The following is a 17,608-nucleotide window of genomic DNA, read 5'->3' on the forward strand; positions in this document are numbered from 1 at the left end:
AATTGAGTCATGTTGGTTATTCAGAATAATGGACTCCATAGCCCAATGGACGAAGGCACTGTCTGCTCACCCAAAGATCTGCAGTTCTTGGCACCTCCACAGAGCGGCAGCTGCCATCCCAATTGGAGCCAATGTTAGACTTAGTCTTGTTAGTCAAACAAGTCAGGCATTGATAGAAAATGATCAAACCACAGACATACGTCCAGTCATCTCTTCAATGCCAAATTAGTCTGAATTTCTTGCCTGAGAAAATCACTAGTTTTGGAGAGCAGGTGATTATGACGCCCAATCTACACAAAAAAGAACTATAACAGGTGGAATGGACCATGTTCGTGTACACCCTAAATTTCTTCATTCTAATACAACCTCCCACAAATGGGCATTTGGAGCGATTGCAGAGCTTCTTGATAATGCAGTTGATGAGATCCAAAATGGTGTAACTTATGTTAAAGCAGACCAAATTTTTAACCCACGAGATTACAACCATGCTTTACTTTTTCAGGATGATGGAGGGGGTATGGATCCTAAATGCATCTGACGGTGCATGAGATTGGGATACTCCATGAAGAACACAAATACTACCATTGGACAATATGGTAATGGTTTCAAAACAAGCACGATGAGGCTAGGAGCAGATGCTATTGTTTTCACCCGAAGTTCTTCTGGCAGCTCGTCAACACAAAGTATTGGGCTCATTTCCTATACGTTCTTGAGGAAAACTGGTCAGGATGACATCATTGTTCCAATGGTCGATTTTGAGCTTCCATCAGATCATGAAGGACTTAGAATGTTATTTGCAGCATAGAAAGTACTTGGACAAAAAACTTGGCCACAATATTGCAGTGGTCTCCCTATGCATCGGAAACTAAGCTTATGAAATAGTTCGATGACATTGGTCCTCATGGAACAAAAATTATTGTTTACAACCTTTGGCTTAATGATGATGGCATCCTGGAGCTTTATTTTGACACAGATAAGGAGGATATAAGATTTCGAGGTGGACTGAAGTCAGGAACAAAACATGCTACTGAATTGGTTCAGTCACATATTTCTTACCGTAATTTATATTCATTACGTGCCTATGCATCTATTCTTTATCTGAGGAAGATGCCAAATTTTCAAATCATTCTAAGGGGAAAGCCGGTTGAATATCATAGTTTAGCTGATGATCTAAAATTTTCCAAAGTAATAATCTACAAGCCACACCTTGGTGTTGGGATGAAAGAGGTATCGGTTGCAAAAACAATAGGATTTACAAAGGAAGCTCCTCTCATTAATGTTCACGGGTTCAATATTTATCATAAAACTCGGCTTATTATGCCATTTTGGAAGGTTTGGCAAGACAATAGTAGTAGAGGAAGAGGTGTAGTAGGTGTTCTTGAAGCAAACTTCATAGAACCTGCACATGATAAACAGGATTTTGAAAAAACTGCAGTCCTCATAGGTTGGAGTCAAGACTCAAGCAGATGACTCTTGATTTCTGGAGAGAGAATGGTGATAAAATTGGATATCAAGGAAAGAATAAGTCAAAAAGAGAAGATCCAGAGAGTGATTTACCTTCAATTCAGAATCCTCGTCCATTGTCAAGTGTTGTTCCAGGATTGCCAAGCGTTGTTCCAGGAGTATCACTGCAGCAAATTTCGAATAGTCAGGGCATGCCCCCCTTGACAAATCCCGTTCGCAATGTTCAGGTTGTCACTAGTGGGAAGGAACTACAATCAGTTCCGGGTACATCAAACAAATTAGTTAATAACATCTATGAGGAGAATATGCTCGTAATTGTCTGCAAGTCTCATGGAGAGAGGGCAAAACTGGTGATTTTTTTTTTTTTTTTAGACTAAGACTATGTTATAAGTCTGCGCGGCGCATTGGCTTAGAGCGCGGTGCACATAGGCCACGTGGCGCATTGGGCGCTCCTCCATAGTGCATTTTTTGCACTGACGTGGCGCACTGGGCGTGCGCGCGACGCACATAGCCTCCCAACGCTGAATTGTGCCACAAACATTACAACGAATCCAATTCTCTTGCTGCAATTCCAGATGGTCAAAGCTTGTTACTTCATCATTGGGAAATATGGGACGCGGTCACAATTAGAACGCAGTCAAATAACAGTGATGGCCCCGAAAATACACGCACAACATCATTGTATATTCTCACACCTTCAAACAAGAGATAAAGTTCTTTTACACTATGCCTTTGGAGCAGAGAATTTCGGTTCCCTTATTGAAGCAAGCATGCCAGTGGCGATTGTGCACAGCATTTCTGAATAGTGAAACAGCTCATTCGTCAGCTGAAGGTTCGACTCTGGCTGCTTTAACGGTATTGAAAAAGATATGTTACCATCCTGGACTATTGACAAAGATAGCAGCTGATGACATAGCAGAAGGAATGGAATCTATGATCAAGGGAGTAGGTGTTACCGAGGAAGAAGAGATGCACGCGGAAGTCAGTGCGGCAGGAGAGATATCTGTGCTGTCTTAAGGGGAATCAATGCAGAAGTTGGGCCTTCTGATGAAGTGCTTATTGATTCTGAGGAAACTTTCAGTCAGAACCAACACACTAAAGCTAGCCTTTCACAGTAGAATAAGTCCTCTCAGGACCAAATAAAAGAGTCGTCTGTTTCTACTGCAAACTTGTTATTGCCAAGGAGTTACAAACCCAATTCATAGATATACACTATTTTAATGAAAGGGTATATGCAAAAAGGAAGAATGGATGATGTGTTGTAGATGCTGAGGGCAATGCAGATTGAGGATGACTCCAAGAGCCACCTAGATGAAGTGACCTATACAACTACAATTTCAGCTTTTGTTCGAATGGGTTTGATGGATGAAATGCGCAAAGTCCTTCAGGAAATGGCTGCCAACAAAGTTCCTGCAAATCTCATTACTTATAACGTTCTGTTGAATGGCTACTGCCGATTAGGTCAGATGCATAAAGCCGAAGCTTTGGTGTAGGACATGAAGGAGGCACGGATTGCTCCTGATGTTGTCTCGTATAATACGCGGATAAATGGTTGCATTGGCGTTGACGACAATGTAGGAGCTCTTACATATTTCAATGAGATGAGGGAGGCTGCAATTCCTCCATCAGTTATCAGTTATACCACATTGATGAAGGCCTTTGCAATAGTCAAAAAAGGCATGCAGAAAAAGTGTTTGAGAAATGTAGAAAGACCCTAGGGTGAGAGTAGATATAGTCGCTTGGAACATGTTGATAGAAAGTTACAGTAGAGCAGGTTTGATGGACGATGCCAAAAATATTTTCGTACAGATGAAAGATTAGAAATTGCATCCCACTATAGCCACATATGGAAGTCTAGTGAATGGTTATGCAAAAGCTCGAAAGCCGGGTGAGGCATTAATCCTGTGGAGAGAGATTTAAGAAAGGACAATGGCGAAAAATGGAGAGAAGAAACATGGAAATGCATCCTGCAAAATTGTTTTCTTGATGGAACTGCTGGATAAGTTCATCACGGAGGACCATCGAGTGCTAGTCTTTTCTCAGACTCGAAAAATGCTTAATATTATTCAGGAGGAAGTAAGAAGCAAGGGGTATGATTTTCTGCGGATTGATGGCACAAATAAAGGCATTTTTTTTTTGCTCGCAGTAATCTTTTGGAAATGTGATTACCAACAATATGGTTCACTTCCAAATTTTCTAACCAAAAACGAAATCCAAGATTCCTCACGCTATTTAAAGACACTTTTCTACAACAGTTTGATTTTAAAGAGACGAGTCGAACAATTTATGATGTGTGCCTCAGTGGAAAGAATGCACTGCTACAAGCATAATTCAGCTGCAACAAATTCTTAAGTACCCTGTAGTTTGGGTGTAAGTTCGATAAAATAAATTCATTACCAGACTTGACTTTTTCTTTGGGTCGAATACTAGTTTCAGTCATAAAGAATGAGAGAAGAAATATGATCCGAACTTAATTGAGACTCTTTGAAGTTGGTTCCATTTCGGTCTTAGAAGAAATCTTGAGTGCAGTATCAGTGAGAGGGATAGATCAAATTCTAGAAAAACGCAGAAACCAAAAAGCCAAAATTTAAATCAAAGACATCTACCAGGGCAGAGAAATAGGAATAGACGGCCTATTGTTGGACTTCAATTATGATTCAAAATATCTACGCTACAGGTGTTGTCTCTTTGTGGGATATCAAATAGTTTTCAAGTGTAATGCTCCTTTCTTCAGAACAGATAGTTGGCTTTTCATTTCTGTTAACAATGATTAAATAACCCCCACTTTGGGTCGATCCATTTTCCCACAGTAAAGCTTATTTATTGCATAAAAAATCATTTGTAAAGGGTTCTAATTTCTAGCAAACAGTGGGAAAGCTGTGAAGGAAAACTTCACTATACAGTTTTGACAGGGACTTAATGAAAAGATACAGCTCTGACCCCTTGAGATTCTTGTGGTGTGAATTTAACATTTGTCTCTTCCTTTGTTTCATATGTAGCTTGGTTATGTTTCCATTTCATTTCATAATCATTTCTAAATGAATAATTTTAAGTGAGAAAGGCAGAATCCAATTTATTGCTCTGCCTTGGGAAAGTGTTCATATTTAATGTTTTCTTCTGTTTGACAAGGATTCATCTTCTATGCCCTTGTCAACCTCTCAATAGTTCACCCACTCCACAGTATTTCGAATTTGATGTTAAATCTCTTGCCTATCTTGCCTCAGGAGATAATCTGTGTCTTTGATTTAACTTCTCTGTTCGTGCTGTCCCTTAATCCAACGCTGCCCAGAAAACCCAGTCATTTATCAAAATACCCTTGTCCTATCTATTTACTAGCCTAAAATCAGTACCCATTTTTAGTCATCTCGCACCCGATTTCTCATTTTATCGAGATTGACTGGAGAGAGCCCTCTCCTGTCCTCGTAGGGCTAGCTACGAGGCTGAGCTTGGTCTGATGTTGCCTCGAGTTTTGCCTCTTTCAGCCTGAGGCAGATTTGAGCGCTAACACTGGGTGGGGAAGACTTGGTCACTATTGAAGTTGAAGACAAAATTCTGCTACCACAAGTCAACCCACCTCTAACTAACCCTCTTAACCTTGTACTTGTACATTAAGTATCTATTTTGTAGATTCATTTTCCTTATTCTCTCATCTAATGTATGGAGAGAGTGGTGCTTATACCATGGGAATAATGGGTCTCTCATCGCCATGCGCATTGAGAGTGTCTTATGTATTGCACTTTTTACCACTGATTAGTGTGATTATGACCCACTATCTGTTATGCAATAATCTCATAAATAAATAGATCAACGACTTAAAATTTATCCTCTTCGTGAGGGAAACCTCATTTACATTACATAAATGAAAAATTCTTAGACGATACAAATGACAAGAACTCCTTTGTATATATAGGAGTATAAGGGGTCACAATATAATCAGAGCCTAGATATTAGTAATAATGTAAGGGAACAACAATAGCAATAGTGGGATTTTATGGGGAGCAACAATAACAATATGGGGGTTACATTGGAACAAAATAACAATATGGGGGATACACTAGTATTATGGCAAAAAAGGTGTTTTCCTCAATGCTTTAGTATTTATGGATGCTTATGTATAAAATTCTCATCCTCCCATGTGGAATCTTCAGCGAGTAAGTTCTTCCACTTAATGAGATACTGAGAAATTGATCGATTCCGTAGCTGTTGGGTCCTTGTTTATGTGAATGCTTCAGGCTCAAATATTATTTCTCCTTCTTCCTCAAGTTTTGGAAACACTGTTTGAACTGGAAGCTTGTCACCTATAACATTCTTTAAGCATGAAACATGGAAAATTGGGTATACTCGGGAAGATGAAGGCAACTCCAATTTGTATTCTATAGTACCAATCTTTTGCAACACCTTGTATGGACCGTAGTACTTGGGTGACAATTGATTATCCTTCTTAGCTTCTTGAGAGACATTTGTTTGTATGGTTGTTGTCATAAATTACTTAGTCACTTATCAAAAATTCTTTCACTGTGATGTTGATGTTCATGTTGTTTCATTTGATTCTGCGCTAGAGTGAGGTTATTCTTTAAGATTTGGAGAACATATTATTGATGCTCGATGTGATTTTCCACTGCTTTAATCTTAGAATTTTCTCTTAAAGATGATGTGATGGATGTTGGATGATATCCATAAAGTGCCATAATTGGGGTCATTTTTTTATGCAATATGGAAGGAAGTGTTATAACACCATTCAACTACAGGTACCTACTTGACCCATTGTGTTTGTTTATCAGATATAAAGCAATGATGATATCCTTCCAAACATGTGTTCACTATCTCATCTTTACCATTAGATTGAGGATGATAAGATGAGTTATGAGCTAATTGAGTACCAGGACAAGAAAATAGTTTCATCCAAAAATTTCCAGTGAAAATGGGATCTCTGTAGCCTATTATGAAATTCCAGTCTGATACTTGAAGAGAAAGTTATGACAATTTTCCCTCAGTCACTTGTTTGAGACTGAAATCTGGATCATGAAAAACCCTAACTTCCTTAGGCCATATCTTGGAAACCATAGAAAACGAAGCTCTGAAATTTCGACACAAAGTTCACCAAGATTTTGACTCCACGTGGTTGTAATTTAAGCTTCTGTTCATAGAAAACACGTTATAGTGAAAATTCCATGATGATATGTTTGAAGTAGTGAAACCCTAGAATCCAAAGCTTTGATACCAATTGTTATGCAACCAACTCACAAATAGATAGACCTACGACTTAAAAATTATCTTCTTTGAGGGGGAAACCTCCTTTACATTACATAAATGAACAATTCTTGTATTATGCAAATGATAAAACCTCTGTTGTATATGTAGGAGTCTAAGGGGTCACAATATAACCAAAGCCTAAGCAACAATAATAATGTAAGGGCACAATAATAACAATAGTGGGATTCTATGGGGCACAACAATAACAATATGGGGGTTACATGGGCACAAAATAACAATAGGGGGGGATATAGTAGTATTATAGGGACCTAGCACTACCTGAATTTTGACTACTCCTCTATCCTCACAATGGGACATCCCACCAGTTGCTACTGCAATCCCAACAAGTTTTATAATTTTGTTTGTGTCCCCTCCTCCGTTAAGATTTGTGTTTGGAATGGGGAAAAATCCCAAGTCAACCCATGGGAGTTGGGTGGTTTTCACCTAGTTCATTTATTCTTATGGTCACGCTCTCTAGCATGGATCAGTCATCTTCGACAAACTTGTTGGAGGAATCTACGTTTGTCCCTGGTTTGTCTATGGGAAACCTGCTTTTGGGGGAACTTTTAATCCTTCAGATACTTTTTTTTTTGAATGAATGCCATTTTCTAAAGGTTTTCAATCCTTAAGAGGGGTAATTTACTTGGGGGAAATATTCGTTCTACTGCAACTATTCCCATGAGTTTTCATGGTTACAGTGGTGCTTTTGCACTAGTAGGCCTTGCTTATATTGTCAGGTATAACCCCATTAGAAGTCATGGTTTTGGGAATTACTTTGCCTCTAGGGGTAATCCCCATGGGGGAGATCATCCTTTCACCTTGATGGCTAGTCCGGGGCTTTAGTACTTTGGCTCCAATCAACCCTTTAGTTAATCTTTTCCTGCTAGACGCTTTGCTATGGGGGGATCACAAGGTTCGTGTAGGGGTTCTTCTCTACCTTAAGACTTGTTTAACCAAAATTAACTTGTCTTTCTAGCATCTCTTGATTTTTCGAAATTGGGCAAGTTAACCAATGACCCCATATGCCACGATCCTAGGTGGTCTCCTATTCCTTCCAAATTATCTTTTGATATTCCCAAGTTTCAAGGAAAGATGGGAGAGAACACGACCATGCATATCACCATCAATCATCTATGGTGTTAGCCTAATTCCTTAGTGGTAAATTCTATTAGGTCGTGTCTCTTCTAAAGAACCATAGTCAGATATGCTGCATATTGAGTTGGATAAGGCAGCTAGTGAGTATCCTTCCTTGGATTGAACATTCTTGAATCACTTTCAATTACCTTCATAGAAATTGGTTGGAACCAATCTCCTATTTACCTTCAAGCAAGACACCTCTACACATATAGTTTCACCATATTCACGAGTGGAGTTGTAGAAATCAATTGATTAGGATCAAGACTCCTGACCAGTTTCTCAAATATTGGCTTACCGATCCTTGTTACCACCTATTTCCAATGGTGTCGTTATGGTTGAAGTGACTACTAAGGAGCAAGACATTTTACGTGCCCAACATGTTTACTTGATCTATTGTTAGTCGGGCTCATTATATGGAATTATTCCTAATTCTTCTCTTCCTTCGACGAATCCACGATGACCTAAATTAGGACCATGTTTTGATGGTGTAATTGGTTCCATCTCTTTTCATTTTGTGAGCTAATAAATTTATCAATTAGGGAAACTAATCATTACTTCACAAGCCCCTACAATTGCATCCAATTCTACACAAGCCATGACTTCTAAGAAAACTATCAAGATTCAAATGGTGCATTCCACACAACTGAAGAATTCTCAGAAACCTAGTGATAAAAAGAAGAAAAACAAGAAGAAAACCACTTCTAAACCTACTCAAGAGACTCAACAATACCAACCCAATTAGGGTGGAGGCATTAATGAACATTTATGAAAGGTTAAGTTCCCTTGCAAGATTTTTCAAGGGGATCATTTAACTTATGATTTCTTGAGGATGGATGAGATTCATTTCCTACCTGTAAAAATAATGTCCACTCAATAGCTAACTCTTTTGACACATCCATTCCCCACTCAACCTTAGCAAATGGATGCAAAACCTCCTCCACTTCTTCCTAGGTGCATGGGAGGACAACATCTTCCTAGAGGATTTGCATCTAAACTTATGTGTAATGAACAAGTTAGCTTGTTGGCAAGAGAATAATCTTATGTGACTGTAGCGTTGAGCTCTACTTCTAAGGACTCGGTCATCCCTACTACGCCCAATGGACCTACCACACTAGATAAACCTTAGGAGTCATTGTTCCACCCACCTAAGGGTGCTATTCGAAAGTTGACACACAATCTGAATGCAAGGGTTTCCCAACACTAGTATTGTTGAGGATTTAGCCCAAGCTCCTTGTACCACATCTTCGTTGGAGATTATGCAGAGTTGTCCTATGTAACACAAATTATTGTTGACCGCTATTGTTGGGTCCCTATAATACTAGTGATTGCCCCATTACTATTGTAGTTATACCCCTTATTAATATTGTTGTGCCCCTATTGCCCCCATATTGTTATTACTGTGCCCCGTAGAATCCCTCTATTGTTATTTTTGTGGCTTTATATTATTATTTTTAGGTCGGCTGGATTATATTGTGACTCCTTAGACTCCTCTATATAGAAAGGAGGTTTTGTCATTTGTATCATCCAAGAATTGTTCATTTATGTAATGTAAAGGAGGTTGCCCCCTCGAAGAGGCTGAATTCTAAGGCGTTGATCTATCTTTTCTATCTTTTCTTGAGCTGGTTTCATAACATTTGGTATCAGAGCTTTGGATTCTAGGGTTTCGCTGCTCTAAACAGGTCACCGTGGCATTTTCGCTATAACTTTTTTTTCTGTGATGTTTCAGAAGTCGCAAAAAAAGCCCATTTGAGAAGAAATCATGCTGAACCTTGGGTCCAAATTTCAGAGCTTTTCGCATGATATTTGCGGAGATATGATCTGAGGAAGTTGGTCTTTTTGTAGACTCCTGAATTACATTCAAAACAGGTGACCTGGGGAAAATCGTCATAACTTTCTCTCTGGGGATCAGATTGAAATTTCATAAGAAGGTAGAGAAAGAGGATGGACTGTAGTTTCTTGTATGCATTTTTCAGATCCAAAGGTCGAAATAGTGACTTGTGGCACATCGTACAAGTTCGCTCTACTGAACTAGTCTATAATCAAGTCACTGTGGGAGATTTCGCATAACTCTTCCTTGGAGAATCCAATTTGGGTCAGACTTGTGGCATTGGAAAGAGGACACAGAGGGCTACTGCAGGTCACAAATTTAGAACTAGATGATCGAAAAGTACAGAGATACATCAGAGGCAATATCGAGCTCCTACAAAGTGAAAAAAGGTGTGTAAATTTTCTTAAATTTTTGCTTAAGCTTGGTTTGAAAATTTATTTTGAAGGAATTCAAAGGGCATAATAGAGCATTATTATCGGTAACTGATGCCCCGAGGAAAGAAAATGCAAAAACCTAGTAAGGAACCTGAAAGCTCTAGCATGACTCATGAAGAAGAAGAAGAAATGCTATATGATATATCAAAATTACAAGAACAAGTGCAACGAGTGTCACTTGCACAAAAAGCAACAGAATCTAAAATGGATGGTTTAAGGAAAGATGTAGAAGCTAAGATGGATGGTTTAAAGAAAGGTGTAGAAGCTAAGATGGATGGCATGGAAGCTAAGGTGAATGACATGGACGCTAAAATTGATGGCATGGATGATAAGATGGAAGAATTGAAGATAAATATGAATAAGTTGCTACAAGAAATGGTCACTAAGGGTGAAAGGGTACTAAAGGAAACTCATGATGAGAACAAAAGAAATGTTAATCATGATTCCATAGACTCTAATGTTGGATCAAAGACTCACCATGTTCCAAAAATCGATATGAGGAAGTTTGACGGCAAGGATCCCGCCACATGGATATTACAGATGGAGCAATTCTTCGATCTCAATAATGTGCAAAACACACAAAAGGTACGTATGGCAACTTTATATTTGGAACCAAATCAGTTTGTATGGTATCAATGGCTTTGCTCTCGTAAACAATTTATCACTTGGGCAATTTTTATGGAAGAATTGATAGCACATTATGAGGATACAAAAAGCAACACTTTTTTTAGCCAACTGATAAGTCTCAAACAAAAGGGTTCAATAATGGAGCACATTGAGGAGTTCCAAAAATTGAACATAAGGGTAAAAGATATTCCAGAGGAGCATAGGATTGATGTGTTCATAGGGTATTTAAAGGATAATATCCAACATGATGTTCACATTTGGGAACCTGATTCATTAGAGAAGGCATTCAGGTTAGCAAGAAAAATGGAAAGCAAAGTTATGGCAACCAGGAAGCATACCACTCACAACTATTAAGACGGAAGTGTTGTTGCCCCTAGTCTTCCACAACCTATAAGGTTGACACCACAACAATTGGAAGAAAAAAGAGCAAAAGGGCTTTGTTATAGTTGTGATAGAAAGTACACTAAAGGTCATAAGTGTGCTGAGAAGAAATTATTCTACATAGATTGTGAAGAGGAAGAAGAAAAGGAGCAAGAAAGGTCAAGAGAAGAGGATATACTCCAGGAACAAAGCCTAGATGAAGAACAAATAAATCCGACCATATCTTGTAATGCATTGGCAGGAATTACCACTCCTCAAACCATCAAAATACAAGGACAAATCAAGAAGAAAAAGGTAATAGTGTTGATTGATTCAGGAAGCACCCACAATTTTGTTCATTGTAAGGTAGCAAAAGAATTGAATTGCTTCCTATATCCAGCACCAGAGTGTCAAGTGATGATTGCAAATGGAGGAACAATAAATTGCTCTGAAAAGTGCCATAATATCAAGCTATCCATGGGAGAATATGTATTGACTAGCCCAATGCTTTCCATTCCAATGGGAGGTGCTGATGTTGTACTAGGAGTCCAATGGCTACAATCCTTGGGTACAATAGCTTTTAATTTTCAAGAACTTTTCATCAAATTTTCTACGGAAGGAAAGGAAGTTGAATTAAGGGGTATTGTAGGGAAACCAGGAAAGATAATCAACTCTAATGGTATGACAAAGGTTCTAAAAAAGGAGCAAAGAGGTGTAATTGCACAATTATGTTCACTAGATGTTTCCACATCGGAATCATCTATTTCTCCAGATCTCCAAAAAGTCCTAGACAATCATTCCAAGGTATTTGAGACTCCCAAAGGTCTCCCACCTATGTGTGATCATGATTATGCTATTCATCTGATTCCAGGAAGCGTTCCTCCAAACATCAGGCCGTATAGATATCCCTATGTCCAAAAGAGTGAAATTGAACGTATGGTTGCAGAAATGCTAGAGGCTGGTATAATTCAACCGAGTCAAAGTTCTTTCTCTGCTCCAGTAGTATTGGTGCACAAGAAGGATGGATCATGGCGCATGTGTCCAGATTATAGGGAGCTCAACAAGCTCACTATTAAAGATAAGTTCCCCATTCCTATCATTGATGAATTACTGGATGAATTTCATGGATCAATTTACTTCACCAAGTTGGATCTTCGTTCAGGATATCATCAAATCAGAATCAAGACTAAAGACATTCCGAAAACAACATTTAGAACTCATGAGGGAAATTATGAATTTTTGGTCATGCCTTTTGGCCTTACCAATGCACCTTCATCATTTCAAGGTTTGATGAATTCAATTTTCAAACCATTCCTTAGAAAATTTGTGTTAGTATTTTTTGATGATATACTAATCTACAACAAGTCTTGGAAGGATCATGTTAAACATGTTGACATGGTGCTACAACTATTGGAGGAGAAACAATTATATGCAAAAAGATCCAAATGTTTCTTTGGAGTCCAGGAGGTGGAATATCTGGGTCATATTGTATCTCATGAAGGAGTTAAGGTAGACCCTAGCAAAATTAAAGCCATTAAGGAATGGAAAATCCCCACATCCATAAAGCATCTGCGAGGATTTCTCAGGTTGACAGGGTATTATCGCAAGTTTGTTAAGAATTATGGGAGAATAACAACACCTCTAACAACATTATTGAAGAAAGATGCATTTTCATGGACTCCAGAAGCAACAAAGGCCTTTGAACATCTTAAAGAGGCAATGTGCCAAGCACCGGTCTTAGCTACACCGGACTTCAAAAACCTTTATTGTGGAATGTGATGCTTCAGGAAATGGAATTGGTGCTGTTCTAATGCAAGATGAAATACCCATTGCTTTTGAAAGTCGTCCAATCAAGGGAAAGTTTTTAAGCAAAGCTATTTATGAGAAGGAAATGTTGGCAATACTCCATGCACTTAAGAAATGGCGACCCTACCTAATGGGAAGACACTTCAAGGTAAAAACGGATCATGATAGCCTTAAATACTTTTTAGAACAAAGATTATCCTCTGAAGAGCAACAAAAGTGGGTCACAAAGATGTTGGGTTATGACTTTGAAATCATCTACAAAAAAGGGAAGCAAAATGTGGTGGCAGATGCACTCTCAAGAAAGGATGAGGATGTGGAAGCATTGTTGTGTGCCATTTCTATTATCCAACCAGATTGGATAAACGAAGCAAGGGAGGAATGGAAGAATGACGAAGAAGTGTGGACACTTATTCGAAAGTGACAACAAGATTCCAGTACTTCTGATACATTTAGCTGGAAAAATGAGTCGTTATGGTACCAAGATCGCTTATACCTCTGTAAGAATTCCCAGCTAAAACAAAAGATCCTTATGGAATTGCACACTTCCCCCTTAGGAGGGCACTTAGGATTTTTAAAAACTTACCACAGGGTTAAGAAGGAATTTTTTTGGGATGGCCTTAAATCAGATATTCAAAAGTTTGTGGCGGAATGTTTGGTTTGCCAACAAAATAAAGTTGAAACAATTAAGACACCGGGTCTATTACAACCTTTATCCATTCCAAGCCAACGTTGGGAGGAGGTTTCAATGGATTTTATCACAGGCTTACCCAAGTCTGAGGGAAAGAGTGTCATCATGGTGGTAGTTGACAGACTTACCAAGTATGCACACTTTAGTGCATTATCACATCCATTTAAAGCCAGTATAGTTTCTACTGCATTTATGGAAACAATTCAAAAGCTACATGGAAACCTGTTGTGACCACCAACAACCCCCTCCTTCTTTAGTATTAGCAATAACACTAAAGAAATGGGGACCCTTAGTAAAAAATTCAATTTTTTTTTTTTTTATAATTTTTTTTGTATTATACTCCTTAAAAATAAATAAAAAAATATACATCGCACGGAGAAGAGTGAAACATTTCTTTATGAGCACAATAAAAAACTATGAAGAAGCGACGCGAAATTCATCGCATCACATACATTAAGAAGCGCCCATAAATGAAAATCTTAAGAAATCTCGGATGGCCGATATGCGACATCGCATATCGCAACATCGCATAAACAACACACAAATAACTTAACAAATTGCAACGATCTTGCGATCTGCGATCTTGCGATCTGCGATCTTGCGATCTGCGATTTTGCGATCTGCGATCTTGCGATCTGCGATATCTGCGATCTTGCGATAAATGCGATCTGCGATCTTGCGATGCTGCGATCTGCGAGTCGCAGAAATCACTCATCGCAAATTTTCCTCAGCTCAACATTTAAGAAAAGCTGTCCCTAAACCAAAAATTGGGCGTGCGCCTTAAAGAAAATTAATGAATGTACGCCAAGGTATTCTTGAAGGACAATTTTGTGTTTTTCGAAGAGTCAGTTCACTGTGGGTGTCATGATTTTATACATTCGTAGAGCTTAAAGCTTTCGTGTCAAAATTTATTATCATTACTCTTTTCCTTTGCGTGAACTGCAGGAATAAAAACAGGAAACAACATGAAACAATGTGCAGGAAACATCTAAGGAAAAAGGGAAAGCGTCAATGCTCAGAGAACAGAGAAGAGATGCCCTCATAAACGGATACCACATGCAACAGAAACGCAGATTTCAGAGTATTACTGAATAGATGTTGATACCAATAAGCGATTCGACACTCAAGGTCAAAAGATCACAAAAGCAGCATGTTTACAAAATTCTGAAGCTTATGCCCGGTAAAGGAAAAAGCGCTAAAGGCGGAAAACACACTAGAAAGGCCCGGATCAAAGAACGGAGGCGGTTTTTGATGCGCGATTAGCGCATAGCGCTAATCGTGCATCGCTAAGAAAATTGTATAGAAAGCAAAGTTCCTAACTTGCTTAGTCATCCACGAGTCCGGAAACCGAGATAGCAAAAGCAGAGGCAATTTAAGAGGAATTTGGGTTGTGACCAAGTATATACGCAGTAAATTCGCCCAGCCAAGGGATGATTCCCAAAAATATCTTCTAGTTTACTAAAAAGTGGTGCCAGCACTTTCCATTTCTATTTTCGTAGCTCAAACAAAAGCAGAAGACAACCAGCCGACTCTTCCCAGGCAAATATTGCATGCTCGCAGCACTAAGGAGCAAATACAGAAATAGTTAGGAATTAGATTCAATTTTTAGAAATAAGTTTGCTTAGATAAAGGGTGGTCATTTAAACCGTATCCTAAATTTATGTAATTAAGTTATTTAGTTAGCAATATTTAAACCCTTCTCAGGCATTTAGAGAAGGGTCCAAAAATTTGTCAAAAACTTGTCCTTAGAACATGCACTTTTGCACCCTGAGAGGAGGTTTTGATGAATGAATGGATCAAGGTTTATTAATGTTTGCATTTGATATCTGCTACTGATGTTGAACTTCTGTACTCTTGGTAGATATTAGAGCAAGTAGAGATAAATCATTGTTGCTTGAAGCTTATGAGTAGGACCAGTCATAAATGGTACTTTTATCTCTTGATCATTTCTGCTTATATTCTTGAAGTGATATACAGTTTTTAGTTGTTTATATGTTATTGCATGAATGTTTGAGTTACCATTTGGCACTTTTGTACGGTGGAGTCATTTATTTATGTTTGATATATGAATAAATTATTATGCGATATGCTGTTCACAACTGTTTTGCCTAAATTTTTATGCAAAGTGGTTCATCTTAATTGATTTCCATTCTTATGATAGCTGAATGATCTTTATTACCAGTTATTATTTGAAATCTCTTTAGATCGCATAATAGAAGAAATACATCCCGGGTTAGCATAGATTAGATGTGCTGTTTTCATTAGATTACAATAGCATAGAATTAGATTAAAGTAACTTAGATTAGAACCCTTAGATTAGCATCATCCAACTCTGCACACACACACACCCTTAGATTGGGAAACTGGTCCCATTATCCCCAGTCGGACCCACTATACCAAACGGATAAGGAGTTGCCAACCAAGGTCCAGACCGAGTGGGTATCCCCCTTATTGTCGACCCGATTTTCGGGGCTTCAACAAAACCCAAAGATTATTGTAAGTGACAGAGATCCCATTTTCACTGGAAATTTTTGGACAAAATTATTTTCTTGTCTTGGTAGTCGGTTAGCTCATAGCTCATCTTATCATCCTCAATCTGATGGGCAAACTGAGATAGTAAACAAATGTTTGGAAGGATATCTTCGTTGCTTTGTATCAGATAAACAGACACAATGGGTCAAATGGTTTCCTCTGGCTGAATGGTGGTATAACACTTCCTTCCATACAACAACAAAAAAGACCCCATTTATGGCACTTTATGGGTATCAACCACCATCCATCACATCATATTTAAGAGAAAATTCTAAGGTTCAGGCAGTGGAACATCACATCGAACATCAAAAACAAGTCCTCCAACTCTTAAAGGATAACCTCGTGTTGGCACAGAATAGAATGAAGCAACAGGCAGATCAGCATCGCAGTGAAAAAAGTTTTGATGTAGGTGATTGGGTATTCCTACGGCTACAACAATATAAGCAAATGTCCCTCAAGCAAGCTAAGAAGGATAATAAATTATCACCAAAGTATTATGGCCCGTACAAGGTGTTGAAAAAGATTGGTACTATGGCATACAAATTGGAGCTTCCTGCAGCTTCTCGATTGCACCCAGTTTTCCATGTTTCATGTTTAAAGAAGGTTATAGGCGACAAGCTCCCAGTTCAAAAAATATTGCCAGAACTTGATGAGGAAGGAAAAATTATATTGGAACCGGAAGCAGTCACAGAAACAAGAACTCGACAGCTACGAAATCGATCAATTTCAAAGTATCTTATCAAGTGGAAGAACTTATCCGCTGAAGATTCCACATGGGAGGATGAGAATTTTATGCAAAAGTATCCAGAACTACTCAAGCGTTGAGGACAACACTTTTTTGGAGGAGAGGGGCATGTTGGGTCCCTATAATACTAGTGATTACCCCATTACTATTGTAGTTATACCCCTTATTAATATTGTTGTGCCCCTATTGCCCCCATATTGTTATTACTGTGCCCCATAGAATCCCTCTATTGTTATTTTTGTGGCTTTATATTATTATTGTTAGGTCGGCTGGATTATATTGTGACTCCTTAGACTCCTATATAGAAATGAGGTTTTGTCATTTGTATCATCCAAGAATTTTTCATTTATGTAATGTAAAGGAGGTTGCCCCCTCGAAGAGGCTGAATTCTAAGGCGTTGATCTATCTTTTCTATCTTTTCTTGAGCTGGTTTCATAACAACTATCGTAGGGGTTGACCCCTCAAAGTCAAATCTAATCATGTTTGATGTTGATGCAAGTCGTTTTAGATTATCCCATCATATCACCTTTTAGATCTCAGTGTGTCCATTTATTCAAGATGTGTGCCACACTCATGTAGATGAAGGATATTTGACCTACATTATGGCCTAATCATGCTGGAAAGTTCTTGGTTCTCCAACACACGTTAAGTCAAGTATTGTGCTTCAAGCCTTTGATGGTCAAAATTTTGTGCCTCATGGTGTTCTCCAACATTTTCCATCGAGCTAAGGGGAA

General features: G+C 38.5%; 1 pseudogene; it reads left to right on the top strand.

Annotated features, from left to right (window-relative positions):
- The first annotated feature begins 319 nt into the window (after positions 1-319).
- LOC149196765 (protein MICRORCHIDIA 1 pseudogene) lies at positions 320-2,481 on the top strand (annotated as a pseudogene).
- The last annotated feature ends 15,127 nt before the right edge of the window (positions 2,482-17,608 follow it).

This window comes from Pinus tabuliformis, chromosome 2_2 (genome assembly GCF_031772625.1).
Source record: "Pinus tabuliformis cultivar Carrire ecotype Pingquan chromosome 2_2, CPIR1, whole genome shotgun sequence".
Taxonomy (NCBI): Eukaryota; Viridiplantae; Streptophyta; class Pinopsida; order Pinales; family Pinaceae; genus Pinus; species Pinus tabuliformis.